Source organism: Stegodyphus dumicola, chromosome 10, assembly GCF_044657685.1.
Source record: "Stegodyphus dumicola isolate Sdum_Otavi_A_Nest chromosome 10, ASM4465768v1".
NCBI lineage: Eukaryota > Metazoa > Arthropoda > Arachnida > Araneae > Eresidae > Stegodyphus > Stegodyphus dumicola.
This window is the reverse complement of record NC_140777.1, coordinates 145,690,763-145,710,251: the sequence shown is the minus strand read 5'-3', so window position 1 is coordinate 145,710,251 and position 19,489 is coordinate 145,690,763.

Here is a 19,489-nt window from a genome sequence, read left to right as displayed (position 1 = left end):
TAGTCAATTCAATTTGGAGTAAAAATCAATTACTGTAGAGAAATCCTGTAAAACTCGAGTAACCGTCCCCGACACTTTTATCTTTATGCATTTGAGTACTATATTATTTGTAGAAATTAAACATTGGAAATTGTCATTATGAAATCGAATTCAAAGTAAAGTTGAAATAAACATAGAAGATTATAAAAAAGATAAATAATGCAAACTTTGTAAAAACAAATCAAAGAAAATATAAAAATAATATAAAAATAATATAAAAATAATATAAATAAGATCAGTGAATGTACATGAAGATATAAAGGCCAGAAATGTATTAAGTAACTTACATTCTTTCTAGTGGGGGAGTTGGCAAAGTGTTCTCTTCGTGTCTCACTCTGTATTCGCACTAAATGGATTTAAGATCATATTACATATATATGTATATATAACTTTTATATTCAAATTATTTGTATCTACGGATTTAAATGTGCTTATACTTTTTCCCATTTTCTTCATAAGGGAAAGACAAAAGATGATATTTTACATATATAAACACTTCTGCCTAATGAGGAAAAACATTGAGTTAATGAACTAATCAAAGTATAAAAGGCATAAAAGATTTCTACCTGCTCCTCTAATTTTTTTAAACTCCAATGATGTAAATTTTATAAAAACAGCACGATAATATATAGACAGTTTAAATCATTTCAAATGAAGGAATTAAGCTCAGATCTACAGACAGAAACATAAATACTGTATATAAGGACCTTGTTCTGCTCTGTTAGGATTCTGATCGATTTTTGAGCTTTTAAGCAATTACATTTGTTATTTACCTATATCCAAATTGTAAGCCAAATATTATAATATTGTGTATGAGCTTCACATGCTCATTTTTATTATATTATTTTTTTTCGTCTCGATACATTTACTAAATTTGTAGAAGAAGCTGAAATAATGGCAGCATTCTTCGACGTATGGAGAATATTACTTATTCTATGAGAATAAATTAATTTTCTTTGAGATTCTAATAAAGAAATAGAATGATTATATGGAAAAAATATTACGTGTGTTTTGAAACAGCATCTACAGCATTAGTTCTCAAAACAAAGGTAGCAATCCATTAGGTATTCATTCAAAACTACTGGCAAAACCATTTTCAACTGTTATTTTTCATGAACAATTATGCAGCGTGTCCGTAATGAATGTCCTTACCTTATTTTCACAACCGTTGGTCGTAGACATAAACTTCCGATTACAGAAATGTTTAACACGAATTTTCCTGCTTGGGCAGTTTTTAAATTTAAAGAAATCCGTATAAAATTACGAAATCTAACTTTTTATATATTTCTTCGGTTTTAATACCTGAAATCCTGTTCTATTTATTTAAAAAAACACACATACAAAGAAAGTTAAGAGTCTCGTCTGACAAACTTAATCGAGATATTTAATTTGAAAATTTCCCATTTCTGACATTTCAGTTTCTAATTTGCAATGAAGGATCGGTTCGTAAATAAGCTATAAAATCTCGAGATTGAATTTTCATCCTAAAATGCTCTTCAATGACTGTCTTTTGTGATTAACAAATGTCTTTAATTTATAACTTCGTTACATTTGGCAAATCGAAAGAATTTTTGCACATGCTAAATTTGAAGGCTGTCAGTGTTTTTTAGAATATCAATTCTAAAAGACACTGTGAATAAGATCTTCGTTTTGAAAACACATTGATACTGATAACTACATTTGGCAGTAATCTACAGAAAAATGCTAGTCACTTTATTTTTTAACATTTTAAAACGTTTTCTAAACTATTTCATTTATAGTTACGAACAACTACATTCGTTCTACAATTTGTGCACGGCTTCTGAGCAAATATGTTCAATTTAATATCAAATATCTCGATAGATTTTTGCTGTAAGCGAGCCGTTTGTAATTGTTTTTATAACAAATATAAAATTTTCTTAAATCTAAGTATAGGAAGCGGAGAGACGTATAAAAGGTTAGATTTCATAATTTTTACAAAATTGATGTCTTTAAATTTAAAAATGCCAAGAAAAGAATTTTCGCGCCACTTAAAACACGTTTTTGATTGGAAGTATGTATTTACGATCAACGGTTGCGAAAATAAACACCAGTAATGTCTTTTGTGAACACGATATTAGATTATAAGTAATTAAGAGTAGACATTTTTATACCTGTACATAATAAAACATGATAAAGCTTTCCAAAAGAATATTGTTAATTGGCTTATGAGATTTTGTATATAATTTAGCTTTTCCTATATTTTTAATAAATATTGCATCTTATATTATAAACGAATTGCATTTTTCGACAAATTAAATTTTCAGTCAAGTTAAGGGACTACGAGTCAGAAACGCCTACAGATGTTGTGCATGTTATGTAAGTATGTTTTCCTCTTAACATCCGATGCACATTAGAGAAATACATGTGGTAAATTTTGTGGAAAACTGTAAGCAAATAAGCTAACAGAATTCCTTTATTCCAATTTTAACACTACCATATACATAAATGATCCTGAAATCTTTTGGGTGCATTACATAATACGACGTCGCATCGTTATATTATGCATTTTAATATCAGTAACATATCTGTTCTGTATGCTTTAAGGTTAAATAACCACCATTATAAAGTTATGTTCCAAACATCCATCATAGTTAATTGTACGTGTCTTTCCCAAGTACTTTAGCTTTCTAACTGCATTAATCTTATCTCAAAACTAATTTTACTTCAGTGAATAGGAGCTATCAAGTTTAATGTTATCCACTTTCCTGACGTTTCTTGAGTTTATTCTTGCTATGATGCCGTTCATCTAACCGCCATTAGGGATCCCTCGAGTATACGTAATGGCGTATTAATATCGGTAACTGATAACAAATGCTGCATTCTTTGATTTTTTAAGAACGACTATAGTTTTTTTGTATCTGGCTATTGTGGAACTTGATTACATTTACGAGATCTTTTCCATTATCTTAGAATATGTTTAGAACAGTTGTAACATAAAAATATATGTCGATGCTGTCTATTCGACGCTGGTGTTACATGTCTGAATGGAATAACTGTTAAATTAAATTAGTTTTTCCCTTATCTTTTATAACAGCATTCTTTTTTCAAAATATGTACTGTATAAGAAGATTCAAAGTGAGCCATTCTGCTTCGTTCTATCTTTATTTAAATAACTAATCTGAAAGATACATTTCTTGTGTTTAGAAGCACTTCATCTCGAACAAAAATTAAACTGTATTCATTAAAAGTCCCTCATTATGGATATGAACTTGAAATGAAGCGTAAAAAATTATATTATGTAGCAAATCTTCTGCAGTTTATGTTGAAGATTATACCATTTGCCGCGCATAGAAAACTTTCTATATCTATATAAGTAAGTGAATGCTGTGAAATAAGTACAGCCAAATGGCCAAGATATCCCTGCAGATGAAATCAAAGAAGATTAAATTGCTAGATATGTTTCGATCCCAGATGACACAGTACTCCAGAATTAAGAGGAAACAATTGAAGACTTCTTATTTTCTTTTTAGAGCTCTCTAGAACTACTGAAAAAAGACAACTTTTCTCTGTGCAGAGTACCATTGAACCTTTTAATCCAGAAATTTTAGAAGTGAAGGCTTTAAGTTCTAATATTTTGGACACTCAGCACTTACATTTTAACAAGCCGAGGTGTGTTAAGTAAGGAAAGGAACTCCGGAATTATATTTTAAACTAAAACACAGAGAAATATCCAATTTGTTTATTCTACTTAGATTACTGTACAAATTAGTTAACATAGGTATTATGAAATTATATAGAAATTCCAGAAATATACGCTCCCATCCGCTCCACACGAGAGGAAAGATTTCTCATCATTGGTCGTGTGGTTAAGACCACTGAATTCTGAGAGTTCTACCCGAGTTCAATCCAAGGCGAAAGTGCCAGCTGTGCGGTTGATTTTCATTATATTCCCCATGTTGCAAGCCCCGAGCCAGTTTCTCTTAGGAATTCCTCTTTCCCTTTAAGCAGCGCGCACCTTTTTCCATATTCAAATAATCTAAGCTTACCTTTCTCATTCAGTGATGATGATTTCTCAGCTTTTCAAAGAATAAAATAGCGAAATTGCTGACAACAAATAGAAAATATAGCCAACACATTTAAAAAACTTTGCCATCTAACAAACTCAAGAAAACAGCAAATTGGTTACCAAACCATTAAATCAGACCTTTCTTACAGCAGGCACTTTCTCCATTAGTGAAATCAAGAAAGCTAAGTTTCTTTTAGAAAAATTATCGGATGACTTCGAAGTTGCATGTACCTTTAATCAGATTTAGTAAATGAAAGATTAGTTTTTTTTTTTTTTTCCAAATTTCAGAACAACACCAAACTTTTCCGACCTTATCGAATAATGCATTGATCCGGCACTTTTTAAATAACTATAATTAGGGATAATACTTTAAAGAAGGATTATATACGAGCTTTTCACATGTTCATTTTGTATTTCTCATTTGGAATGCTTTTCGGTTTTGTTACTCAGATGTCGGCACTTTATTATCTCACTTTTTTGACCGCTAAGGATCCTAGAATTCCATCTGAAAGCTATTTTTTAAACATTTTAGTGTTTGAAACCATTAGTAGACATAATTTTCCAAGTAAAGCTTAGCCAATTATGTTATTAAAATTCCTGCTTCAAATGATAATGCCGTAGGTTAAAGGCAGAATTTATGTCGCATATTATATTATTAAAGCAAAGGTATAAAAAATGCCATATCCAAAAGAAAAAATATACTATTCTATCTATTTGGTTCGAAGAGAAAGAAATGTGGGATATTTCTTACCGCTGGAATATTTGTGATTAGAAATTAAAGTGTGTTAGTTATAATAGCATCAAAAGAGAATAACTCAGCTAAAGTTTATTCATATTCAGTAGATGCAACTTCTTTTCGTCTTATAGTATTTTGGAATTTTCGATTAAAATTGCTAAGTGCTCTTTTCGTACAAAATGTCAATAAAATTGAGTTATATATAAAAAATTAATGATTTTACTTTTCATAAAAATACTTTAAAGCCTATAAATGGAATACATTTTATACTGAGCCTTCGTAGTATTCCACGAATTAAAAAAAATATTTATATGCAAAACTTAATCATGTAACTTCAACGCGAAATTCTACATTAATTATCTTACTAAGATAGATCAGTACTTTATTAAAATCACAAATTAAAGATTTTGAGAGCCTATTTCTTACAAAAACCTCTGAATAATAAATTACCATAAAATGCAACATCTCAAAATACTCAGATCACACTTGCAAATCTTTCGATTTTATTTTATTAATAGAAAATGAATTGACCAATAAAACATATGTATTACCTTTGTGAAGATACATTATGTTTAAAAAGTAGTGGGAATCAGAAGAAAGCGTATTTGACATTATTGATGGATTTGTGCAAGTGTTACTTTTCTAATTATTTCAGTGAAAATTCAAATGCTCCAGATATTACCAAAAAGATACGAAATCAATAGCCGGCCTATCCATTCTGATTTCCAATCTGCATTTCATGCTATTAAGAAACCACAGAGGAAGAAAGACAACACAGCTGCCCGAGAGTGAATAGAATTTAACAAATATTAAACTGCTACAAACATCAGTACATTGTTGTCTTATGGCTCAAAGGATACGAAAGAAATGAACATAAATATTTTCGAAAGAAATGTCATAAGGCACAACAGTCAAATAAATAGAAACGATATATACCATGGTTATATCATGATCATATACCATATATATATATATATATATATACCATGTTCAAAAAGTCATCTTACTTAAATCTGCAACAAAAAGAAATAGAAGTATGGCAACAAAAATGGGAGTTCATACAAAACAAAACAAGACTACTATCTACACTTACCAAACTTAGATACTATTACACTAATAGGTTTCCCAAAAATAAATTGGGTTTAAGAGTATGAGCCGTTCCCTACATATATTTACCTCAAAAGGGCGTAATCAACAGATATCTGAATCTGCTGTGAATTAGTAGATTTCTGGCATTAGCTAGTCAAAGTGCTAATAATAAAAGACCTTTCTATTCATCTCCATGATAATTACATTTATATATAAAACCTTCCCCATAAAAAGGAATAGCATAAAAGAAACATCCTCAAAATCGTGAATATGGCAGCAAACATAGGTGCAGATTTGTGTTATTTCTATTAAAAAATTCTCTAACCGAATACAAATTCCGTAAACGGTTTTCTGCAGGGCTGTGGAGTCGGAGTCGGAGTCATGGAGTCGGAATCGGAGTCAAGTAGATTTTGGGGTAAAAGGATTCGGAGTTGGAGTCGCTAAAAAACACGTCGACTCCGACTCAGTTTTTGTTGAACAGTTTGAATTTGAAATTAAATTAAAGTGAATTGAAAAAAAATGACAAACTGAGATAATATTTTTATTTATATACTATATACATTAATAAATAGTTATTTTTTATTTTATTGGCATATTAGTAAATAAATATAAGGGAGTAGGATGGGTGTGATATTTGCCAATATCACACCCATCCTACTCCCTTATAATAATTTGTGCTGGGATTAATATATGTAGATCCAATATTGATTAAACTGATTCATTTAGTTACTAATCTCATTGGTGTGAATTTACGTAAGCAGCAAGAACTCCCAAAATTGATGCCATTCTTAGGAAGCGAGCAGAAAAAGGAGCAATGCAATGGAGAAGTACATATTTGATGATATAAAGTGGTTGTTAGGATTAAGAACGTTTTCAGAATGTGTAAATAACCCTAATATTTCACTAACAGAAAGACTGTGGAATCATTCTGCAGAACTGGAAATCCTTCTTTCAACACTGTATATAGCCACAAAAAAGCTACGGTCTGAAGAATTAACAGGGAACGAGAATGTTAGACGTAGCTAACCCTAATGGTTCACTAACAGAAAGACAGTGGAATGATCTTGCAGAATTGGAAACTCTTCTTTCTATATCGCATACAGCCACAAAAAAGCTACAATCTGAAGAAGTAACAAGAGGCAAGACTGGAAGAATGCAATGTTTGTTCTTTTTGAAATGGAGGGTTTATTGCCGAAGGAATCATTGAAGAAATGGTTCCTTCTGCAATAAACCTTGAAAAGAGAAACTAGTTTGCTAGGCAATTAGATCGTGCTGGGATTAATATATGTAGATCCAATATTTTTGGATGACAAACAAATTAAAAGGGCAAAGAAAGCCATCTATGAACTTTCATTAAGAATGAAATTATTCTCAGAACAATTGGAGAATTCGAATCAGGACAGTCAAACTGCAGATATTGCAACTGAGTCTCTATTATCCCCTTCCACTGATGAATTAGATTTTGATAAATATTTGGATAATATTGAAAAGGCTAAGACAAACCAAATGAAAATAAAGAAGAGCCTTTAGATATAAAAATGAAAAAATACAAACAAGATTTCTACATGGCATTTGAATAAATAGATAAATATGATTGCGCTTTCAAGACACCTCTTTTAGGACTTATAAAAATCTATCCTGAAAAGTTAAAGGAAGTAGCTGTAACAGTAACAGCTCTTCTTCCTACTCAAATCAGTATATAAACACTCTTCTCATTTCTTAAGTTTATCAAATAGGATCTATTTTCCTCTAACAAAGACGATCTTGCCGAAGTTTTACTGTTTCTTAGAAATTACTAATGCCTGTTTTTCCATTTCATAATAAATGCTAATTAATATGAAAAATTTGCTATGCATAAAATTTTTTCTGTAGCATCTATTACTTCTTTTATAATAAAAAAATAAGCTGTACCCATGTGTATATGTTTACATATATATGAAGGAGTCGGAGTCATTAAAATTCCAGGAGCCGGAGTCAGAGTCGGAGTCGGTCATTTTCCTTACCGACACCACAGCCCTGGTTTTCTGCCCTCTATTCTCTTTACGTTTCTGCACACATAAAATGCACTAAGTCATTAGTCCATTAGTTTCCATGGTAGACGTTACTCCTCTACCCTGCATTTTAGGAGAGAGTTCATCAGTGTAAATAATCACAAGCACTGTGTTGTAAAAAATGTTCAGAGGACATATGTCTACTACGTATTCGTTCTTCCAGATAGGTTTAGGTACTCATGCTGAAGTATTGCAAATTGCAAAAAACGTTATAATCACAGAAAGTTGTAGAAAATAATGTGAAGTAACACTGTATAAAAGTTTATCAGTCATACCAGGCAGTTAGCTTTTCAAGTTTCAGGAAGCTATTGCAATCACATAGAAAAGAGCTGTTATACTCACGTAGCAATTAGATCAGCTTATAAAGATCCATGAGCAAATCTGTACTGAAGGATCCAACAGCTCTGACAAAGAAAAGTGCTTAACGATTGCAAAATCGGCAAATCTCGGCTCAGCTGAAAACGAGTTACAAATTACGGAGATAAGAGTCTAAACAGGAACGCACTCTAGCTCTAGGGTAAAGAAATAAAAGCAATGCTAGCTTGCTGAAGTTTTGCGTGGTAAAAATAGTCATTAAATTATCGGTTAAATAAATTATATGAAGCTATTGACATACAAACCTGCGAATTATTTGTATTTGTATTTTATTTATACTACTTACATATTTATTTTAATACTATTTAATGCTATTGAATTTATTTTAGTACTATTTTTGTATCGCTATGTAGGAAAAGGCATTTTTTATTATTCACTTTTCTTTAAGTGCCATTGGTCTTATTTAACTAAATTTGGTGTAAAAATGCTATATGTATGGTTATGTATATACACATGTAAGCATACGTACAACATATGGAAGTACTCATATACAAATTTAGATCCGACGTACGCGAATTCGACTACGCCTTTTTCCTGGACCCAACCTAGCACATAACCATATTACTGTAAACTGAAAAACCACATTCAAAATTAAATTCTGCTAATCTTGCAGATATATGTTATTGTAATAAAATAACTTTACTTTAATTTAATTAATTAAAATTAAAATGCTTAAGTCGACAGACATTAGTTTACATATTCAGATCATTAGAACTTCAGTTTTATTCATAGTTTTAACTTAAACATCTTCATTTTGAGTTATGATGAAAATGTATTTTGTCTTGGAACAAACTGATATATATATAATACTGCCGAAAATAAAATAGAAATGCATCCTTTGCATTTCGTTGTTAAATGTATTCTGAAGGATGATTACTTTACACCCTATTCATTGAAGATGGAGTTTGGGATCCGGTTTTAAATCCCGGCCAACAGACTTTCTTTATGAATTATTTTCGTTGTTTCCCCGATCTGTAAAGATTAGTCAAAGAACGTCTATGTTAATACATATTCTTTGGATCAGTCATTGTCCTTCGGCTCAGGCAAAACAATGTTTACACATAGTGTTCCCGCGCGGACAACGCTACCCCAGTAGAACATGTTGCCGATTTTCGAATACATATAGTTTATGAAGTAAAAATCAATGCCATAAGTCGTGACTGAGGATAAGCGATTATTGGCCAAAGTTCATATCAGATGCAAGAACGTAGAAGAGATTCAGCCATTGTTCTTCAGAGAGCCCCCATATACGGCATCCTTCTCCATAGGCAGATAGCCTTCGTGTACTTTGTGTATTAAAAATATGCTGCAAACCATTTAAATGAGGAGAAATAATGAATATTTTTAAAGCACAATAATTTAATTACTGAATTACGTACACATACATGTTCCCATACCGAGAATATCGAATGCAGTTTCAGCACGATTGTTGTTTAGCCTGTTTTGACAATATTTCAATTCATTTGTTTTATCATGAAACTGGGAGTTTCCCTTAGAAAGTCCTTCACGATGACATCTCTCCTTTTAGATAGTCCAAGCGTGCTTTTCCATAATCAAATTAACTAAATCATCTTTGGCAACAAGCGCCAAACAGTTGTCTGCAGAAAGATATATGGGCCAACATTAACCAACTGCCATTCATTCAATAAAAAATTTTATTTTTATACTCTATAAAAATGTTTTCGCTTTAAAAGCATTGTCGATAGAAATACTTTAAAAGGCTTCCTTCTATTTAATTTTTGTTTCATATATAAAAAGACTAACTTGAGAAATATATTTCTTTCATTTCTTATCACTGTAGAAATTAAAAATTAAAACTGATGGTTGGAGTAGGATTTTTTTCATTGGAAGTATCAAGCTGGCCATATATCTGTCTTGAAAGCCCATTAGCGGAGAAACCCAGTAAGACCATTGAACTCTGGTATTTCGACCTGGGTTCATATCCCAACGAACAGACTGGCTGCATAAAAGCTTACTTGGTTTTCTCCGTACAAAGCGAATACAAACAATTTTAACTTAACCGTTTTTTCCTTAATCAAAGTTTTTTTCTTAATCTCTTTCTCTATGCAGATCGATCTCGTGGGCTTTGGCATAATCTAAACTATCCAATCTTTCTACAGAAAATTTTTTCTCTCGTGAAGTGAAATATCTCATTCCAATAAATAATATATAAGCCTTTTTATATTTGATAGAAATTCAGATATCTTGGAAACTAAAATAAACCTTTAAACAACACTTTAAGGAGATACATTAAATGCCAGAAGAATCCTCCAGAGTGTGTCTCTTGATAAGTCGCAGAAAGTTACTTATTGCAAAAGTCTCCTATTTGTAAGATACTGGATTTTTTCAAGCTGTATTCAGTCCTCTAATTTACACTAAGGGAAAGGAAACGTGAATTTGTTCTGAACTGTAAATAGGTGTGAAAATAAAATGAGAAGAGAAGTCAGTTAAAAACAAAATTCAGGAATATTTTCTCTTAGGGAATTCGATCCGTCTGCAATTTCTTCAGGCAATTATAAAGCTCTTCGTATTCAGTATCGGAAATAGGATAAATTTATTTTAACTCTGCTTCGCGTTTAGATGTAATAAAGTTGAATGAAAGAAGAGAACGATTGCTAAGCAAATTAAGTACATTCGAAGTGACTGTGCATGTAATATAGTATATTATTTAACATCTAAAAATTTGAAAGTAGCATTGAACTGCATGCAGTCCCAAACGACAGTATTTTCAGGGTAATGAGTAACAAGTAATGCTGACATTTTGGAGCCTGCTACAGATAACTATGTATGCCACCAATTCTCCTTTGAGGTACTACATTCGCTAATGAACAAAACCACCAATACCTGCTCATTATGAAGAGGTAGGAAATCATTTATATAATGACAAGTCATGTTATGCAGATACCTAACTGGCAAACGATTTAACCAGTTAACTGTGATTGACAAATATACTCGTTATGGAGAAGTGGACATGTTGTCGTGCCCACTGAAAACGGTCCCTCCTATAGCGTGACGTGAGCGGCACACAAATGGCTGGTCTCCTCGCATACAGACCACCTTCGTGAAGCCTTCTACGCACAGTTGACGTTGACACGAACCTTCCGGTGGCTGCAGCAAGGGAGGATTTAAGAAGAGTCGGACTAGCGGTTCTATTCCTGCGTGCACATAATGTCAAATATCGTTCATCGGTGCTCGTTGTAGCAGTCAGCCGTCCTTGGCTGAACCTCCTAGATGCCAAATCTGTGGTTTGAAATTGCCTCCAAAGTCTATGAACCACAAAAGGACTCACATTTAGCCATCTGGCCACTTCTGTTTGACTTTGTCCTGCCTCTAGTCTCCCAATGGCTCTCCATCGTAGTTCTGCAGGCAAATGATGCCTGTAGGTCATTGTAGCGAATTGGCTACCTCAGATTTCTGATGTCACTATCACACTGAAATATGTCAGCTTGCTCTCAAACATGCTCCTCGCAGATGACGTATTCCGAGTGCAGTGCCACTAATTTGCATATTGCAGTTTTACTCAGCTACTTTTACTTGGCAACATATTCACATTTTACACTGTTTGGCTTATTTTTGAGGGAGTTATCGCTATTTTTGTGATTTTTCCTTAATTTATGATAACCAGTGTACATTTAGGATGGCACCAACACAAGCACTTACGACGAAGTTCGGTGTTCGAGATAGCATTCACGAAGAATAGCTCGAAAGCAAATCTATGAAAACAGTCTATTTCAATAAGAGGAAATACTTGCATATGTCCCGCACTACTGCCCGACGTCAGATGCATCATCTGTGAATTCATATCATTCGTCTTATGCTTACGTCTCAATACAATATTCTGTAATACATTACATTTTTTTCTTCTGATCATCAACTACAAATTCGATCCACATCTGCACAGTTGATGCATCTAGTTAAGGATTTGTCTCAATAATGAAGGCCCACCTCTGTAATTATTAGGCCTAAGATTAAATTTCCAGTAGACATAACTGTCTGTGCGGCATTGGGGCGAAAGTCCTTTCAAGAGGTTTCTCGTAGAGGAATAGGGGTGGGAGACCCTGCGACCTGGGTCATCCTGGGGTGCTCTCCTTCAAACTTGGTTGCGGAAATAAATAAAGTTGTACTGTCACCTGTATGGTCCTCAAGGTTTTGTCAACGATAGGTGCGATCTTGCTCTCGTTGCCACGATGAACTTCGTGGGCTTGATCTGATGTCGCTGTCAGGCAAGTAAAGTAAGTCTTAACACACAGTACCACAGAGGCTTGAGAAGAATGCAAAATACCTTCTATTTAAAACTAAATAATAAGTCAAACAGAAGACACTTCTTGAGCTTTCAAATCCGCCAGCATTTATTGCGAGGAATTTAAAAGCAATCAAAAGTCAATTTAAAGTCAAATATAAAGCTAAATTTAAATAAACTAATAGCCAAGGACCACACTGAGCATTTTAACACGAAGTTGGATCAGAACTTCCTCAGCTTGAATTTCAACTATCGGCAAATATTGGGTTGTTTGGAAAGTAATTTCGTTTTTTCCCGTCAGAGGACTTAATTACATTTTTTCGAAACCAACTTCACACTTAAGCCGCATAACCATTATATGTCTTGAGAGCTGATATTACAAGGCTCAAGGCTTGTGTGTGAAAAATTTCTATTAATTCTACGCAGTAGTTTTTTGGTTGGTGCCCTTTTAAATATGGAGAGCAATAAGCAGCATTTTCGTCATATTTTACTTTTTTACTTCAGAAAAGGTAAAAATGCTGTCCAAGCGAGAAAAAAATTGACGGATGTGTATGGAGAAGGCGTGTTACCAGTACGCCAGTGACAGAACTGGTTTGCAAAGTTTCGATCCGGCAATTTTGATGTCGAAGATGCACCACGGTCTGGAAGGCCGGTCGAAGCTGACAAAGATGCGATAAAGGCATTAGTTGATGCAAATCGGCGAATAACCACACGAGAGATCGGTGAGAGGTTAAATTTGTCGAATTCGACTGTTTATGGCCACTTGAAAGGCCTCGGCTTAACCTCAAAGCTCGATGTGTGGGTGCTCCATGTTCTTACGGAGCGAAATTTGTGTCGTCGCGTTGACGTGTGTGATTCGCTCCTCAAACGTCAGAAAAATGATCCATTTTTGAAGCGGATTATTACTGGGGACGAAACATGGGTCGTATACAACAATGTGAAACGCAAGAGGTCATGGAGCAGAAAAGATGAACCGGCTCAAAGCGTTTCAAAAGCCAACATTCACCCAAAAAAGGTGATGCTGTCCGTTTGGCGGGATTTCAAAGAAATCGGTTTATATATATATATATATATATATATATATATATTACCGGACAATACAACTATTAATTCGGAAGTCTATTGTCATCAGCTGGACAAATTGAATCATGCACTTAAACAGAAGAGGCCAGAATTAACCAACAGGAAGGGTGTAGTGTTCCACCAGGATAATGCGAGACCTCATACAAGTTTGGTCACTCGCAAAAAGCTTTTACAGCTTGAATGGGACATACTGCAACACCCACCATATTCTCCAGATCTGGCGCCTTCCGATTATTATTTGTTCCGGTCCCTGCAAAATTTTTTCTATGGTAAAACCTTTACCTCAAATGAAGATGTCAAAAACCCCCTGAATCAGTTTTTTTGCCAGCAAGGACCAAAACTTTTATGAGCGTGGAATCATGTTACTGCCAGAAAGATGGCAAAAGGTGTTGGACCAGAATGGCCAATATATAATTTAATAAAATATTTATTCATTATACGAAAATTGTCTTTCATGTTCCCCCCAAAAAAACGAAATTACTTTCCGAACAACCCAATATAATGCAAAGCCGAAGACAGAAATCTTGATCTAAAGTAGCAAAACTTGTAACGTAGCCACGAATAGCAGAATACGCTCTTTTTTACAACGCTGATACTGATACTGATTATGAAGTTGCTTATGTGGCCCCACAAGCTAGATAACAATATTAAGCCAATAAGGATACATGACTTTGATGAGCTTTTAAGGGCCGTTCCCACTAAGGTTTATCTGAGCTAACGAACACAACTGACGTAGCCGACCGATCTCCAAAACCAGTTTCTTCCCATAGGGTAGTAAGTTGAAAAATCTGAACTGGAGGCATAGCGGAGCCAATCGACACATGGAACTGACTCCGTTAGCTCAGATAAACCCCAGTGGGAACGGCTCTTTAGGGAACACTCCAGGGACGGTCAAGAAAATGAGGTAAAAATTGGGCAGACCCATTTTCTCCTTTACTGCATCCGTGCCAATCTAATATAAAGCGACGAGAGACAAAAGTCATGCCACGCAAAAGAACAAGTAAACGTTGGTAGTCGAACCTATGTTACGAAGCTGTGATCTCTAATTATGTTAGTCTGTCTGATGACATTATCTCCTGGAATTATTTGGTAACTACTGCATTTATCAACCACATTCTTTCTTCTGAAATTAATACTTAAAACATTTACCAACCTGCTAAATCGAAAAAAGGGTAACTATAAATAATGGATAGCAAGAATCAATTTTGTAGAGTTTCTTCTAAAACAAGAAAGATGAAAAATCACTGATGTTCTCACCAAGATTCACGTTTGGTCCGCCCAATCTTAACGAAACGTGCTTCTACTTTGTGACGAAGACACATAGTAAGGAAGGAGAAAATTCTTTACATGTTTCCCACTTAGGGAGCAACTGGAGAGGAGTGGATCCAGTTATAAAATCATGCTGGTAATGATCATGCTTTTGACGATTTACTGAGCGGCATATTTCAGTTTCTACGCCACTGTAGAGTCATTACGATTACTTCGAAGTAGTAAACGTGAAAACTCAAAAGTGCTTTGTCTGAGAATAGAACTACGGAGCTTCTGATGCTAGCTGGACGTGCTTCTAGTTACATCAAGATGCCACAGTGTAAGGAAAACTAAAATTCCTTACAATTTTATTTAGTGCAATTCAGAATTCTGACTAACTGCTGGCTGGAAGTCTACGTTAGATTCAACATTTTTCAAATTTTGGTTACGTTTTTTGAAATAGTTTTTAAGTAATTTTTAACTTTAAAAACCTGAAATGTTTTTGAATATTTTATGAAATTTTCTGAAAGGTAGTCCTGGAATTTTAAACATGTCTTCAAATATTTCGTTCTTATTTTAAATATTCTATATCAACAAACTTTGACTCGCAAATTAAAAAAAACCGCAAATTTCTTAATTTCTATTTCTAAAAATTTAAAGCCGTAAACATGGAAAAGGAAAAGGAAGTACTCTTAGAAACTTTAAAAATTGCAGTCTTAAGTAACATGGAGGACCTCATCTTACTTTTCAAAATATTCATCGTCCCTCTTTTGAAAGTAAAATGACGTAACATTAAGATTCCTGAATCTAAATAGGATAAATTACGCTTACGTGACATGCAGATTAAACATCACCACCGAATATTTTCCTCCGAATTCCCGAGTTCCTTTTTCCATAGAAATCAGGTAAGGTTAGAAGAGAAGAACTTTTTTTAATTCTTCAGTTCTCTTTTTAAGGAAGAAATATTGCAGAGTCTACAAGCTAAAATTAATCTGAATTGATTTATCGAATTAGTTAATTCATCGCGCATGAGAAATTTGACTATACTATGTATACTAATTTTTGTTGTTTGATTTCTAAAATAGTCGTTGTTCAGTCTGTTATTTTAAACCAAGTTTTTTTAATTAGAAAAAATAATGTTAAACATTTTAAATGCACTGAAATGAAGCAATAGATTACGGTTCACTTTGAAGAATGCATTTACCTAGTCCAGCTTTTACATTAAATATTTTTCCAAGAAAAAATATCAGTCTCAAAAATTAAAACATTCTTTTTTGCAAGGAAAAATTATGTTGCAAAGGAGACGACACGTAAGTGTTCTATAAAAAAACAAATAAATAAAAAAAAATAAGAAATATACTTTAAGCTATTTTCCCCTCTTTACCGCATATATTTGGAGTGCAATTAGAAGCACCTGCAGCTAGTAGTTCCGGAGTTGGCGAGAGCACAGCATTCATTCCTGCTTCCAGGGGGGGGGGGGAACCTATTAATTGTACAATGTTTCTTGAATTATTTCATTATCATTTTCAGCTTAGATTATATTTTTATCATTTCTGGCTTTTTCTCTAGTAATTTCAACTGTAAAAATTCACCATCTCAACTAGCAATGATAAATTAGCTTTCTTCATTACATATTACCGTATTCTAGTATTCAGAAATATGTCTTACAGATTTCGAGAATAGAAGACGGCGTGTTTATCATTCTTTCAATAACCACACAGAGTTTACTTTTTTCGCTTCTCATTCACAACTATGTCAAAACGATCAGACATTAGGATTTTTGGAAGCCAGAGAAATGAAAAATTAACAACCGCCTTCGCCGGAAATCGAACCACGGACCTCTGAAATACCGGCCCAGCGTGCTACCGTTACACCAAGAAGGCACGCTAGGGAAGGGGAGAAATAACTTATATACTCCCCTTCTTAAAGGGCGACTAAGGTTTTAAGGGAGCTAGTCGCCAAATCCCGGGTGCGGAGAATCATCATCCACAACCCTTTTAGTTCGGGGACCACTGTAAAGACATTAGGATTTTTTGGAATCTAGAGAGATGAAAAATTAACAACCGCCTTCGCCGGGAATCGAACCACGGATCTCTAGAATACCGGCTCAGCGTGCTACGTTACACCACGAAGGCACGCTAGGGAAGTGGGATAAATACCTCATAAGATTACTATTTTAGTCTCTACATTAGCAAATAAAGGTATCTCTTGCTTTACTAATGTTCACTTTATAGAGTTTCCTTGCTTTGGGAGCATTAACAAGTTCCAAAATTCCTAACAGACGTAAAACGAATTATAGATGTGTCTGAAGTAACTACAAAGACTTGTAAAGGTTTTATCAAACTTTTTATCAAAATAGAAATTTGAACATAAATATTCTTCTTGTGCTAACAGGATCAGGCTGACAATGCAACTAAAATAATAATCAGATTCAAATTTAAAACGTAGACTACTAGTCAAAGATTACATAGTTCAATTTCAGTCTAAACTGGCTCAGAAACTCTAACCGGCGTATGAAATTTAAATATGGGCAGCAATAGAGAAAAGCCGAATAATTACAAACTTATCAGAGCTGGGAGGAACTATGCAACATGCCGCTAAGAGTCATGTTGTTCGTTCTGTTATTTTGTTGTTCGTTGTTCAATCTGTTATTCTGTTTAGTTCGTTGTTCGGTCTGTTATTTTAAACCACGCTGGGCGCGTATTCCAGAGATCCGTGGTTCGATTCCCGGCAAAGGTGTTGCATATATTTCATCTCTCCTGCTTCCAATTAATCTAATGTTTCTACAAGTGGCGCCCGAACTAAAAGGGTTGCGGATGATGATTCTCCTCACCCAGTATTTGGCGATTGGGTCCCCTAAAAACCCCAGTCGCCCTTTAAAAGGGGGAGGATATAAGGTATTTCTCCCGCGTTCTTGGTATGCCTTCGTGGTGTGGTAGTCGGCGCGCTGGGCACGTATTCCAGAGGTCCGTGGTTCAATTTCCGCCGAAGGTGTTGCATATTTTTCATCTCTCCTCCTTCCAATTAAATATCTCTACACACTTAAATAATCAATCTTAAAACTTTACACCATGTCTCTTTTACGAAAGACCCAAATGTCTTTTCTTTCATTTTCCTTTAGAAATTTAAGAAGAGTTTTTATTTTTCATAAAAGGAACAAAAAAAAATTTTTTTTTGCTGTTAACTATTATGAAGATAATAAACAGTCAAACGACTTCGGGATACTTCCTTCAGCATAGGTTCAATGAAGCCATATTTCAGACCATTATTCAACTTTCAAGGAAGCCATATTTTAGACCATTACTAGTTCGCGCCATAGTTCGAACGATAAAATTCAAACCAGAGTTTCCCACCATGCCGCCACATTTCGCAGAGTGAGTGACCGTTATCATCTACTTGTGGACACTGAAGAAATCTGGGAAGACGTTATCAGTTCGAGAGCGGAGTCACTGAAAAGCAAATGAGCAGTAATGATAATCTTGCCTACCTGCTTTTGAAACAAACATTTAACATTCATTTTAACATTTCAACATTTTTTATCATTCGTGGAATTATATAAATATTACAGTCAAGTATTTTTGCAAGCATCGTATTAAATTATGTGATTTACTTTCTCACATACGTTGGTCCAAGGTGCAATTTAGGTTCTCTTTTCTGTTCCAATGGAACAAAATTAAAACTCTCAATTTTATATTTTAGAAACATAACCGCAATTCCGTACATGCAGTAAATGATATCCAGTATGCGCAAGAAACACGTGATTGCTTTCCCTTTTCCTCTTGATCGCATCAATGAATTCATCATGACCAAGAGGCAGTAAATGCTTGTCATTTGCCTTGGGTACCATATGGACGACACTTAAGTTAACATCTTGATGTTTGCCTCCTGACGTTTGCCTTTGAGGGAGAATCTGCAGGAAAACGGGTGTAAAGATCTCCTACCCCTTTTGGCCCCACTATCAAACCTTCTCAAGAAGACTCTTCAGCTTCACAGTACTTTAAATGTCCCATAAAGGATTTCTACAAATAACCAACTTGGGTTTGAACCTGGGCATAAAGCTGCGGCAACCATTTTTCCTATCTATATGTCAACAACAGGGCCGTAACTAGAGATTTGGGAGTAGCCTCTTTATTGTTTCTCTCAACACTGCAACCACTTTTTTTTTCTAGTAACTAGTCGAGTCGTTTTCTAGTAACTAGTCGAGCCTAAAGTTACACAACTTTCTTATGCTGAAGGTAATAGGATTCTGAACTTTAAATTGCACGGTAGGTCTGTTAAAGAAATTTCGAAACTTCTGAATCGAACTGAAAACATTATTTATCGTGTAATGTCTCGTAAGAAGCCACATCGGCCAAAACCACGTTCAGAAAGACACCGAGTGACGGAGAGTCGCAGCGATAGGCGAATATAAAGAATGGCTTCGATACAGAAAAAGTCATTTCCCAAATCACAATGGTTTGTGGCTTGCAAATATCCAAAAGCTCTGTTCATAGGCAAATCAAGGATCTGATTATATGATTCAAGTAAAAATGGCTCCATCATTACCGCTCTCAAAACATCACAAACGAAGGAGATTGCAGTGAATCTGTAAGTCCATGGCA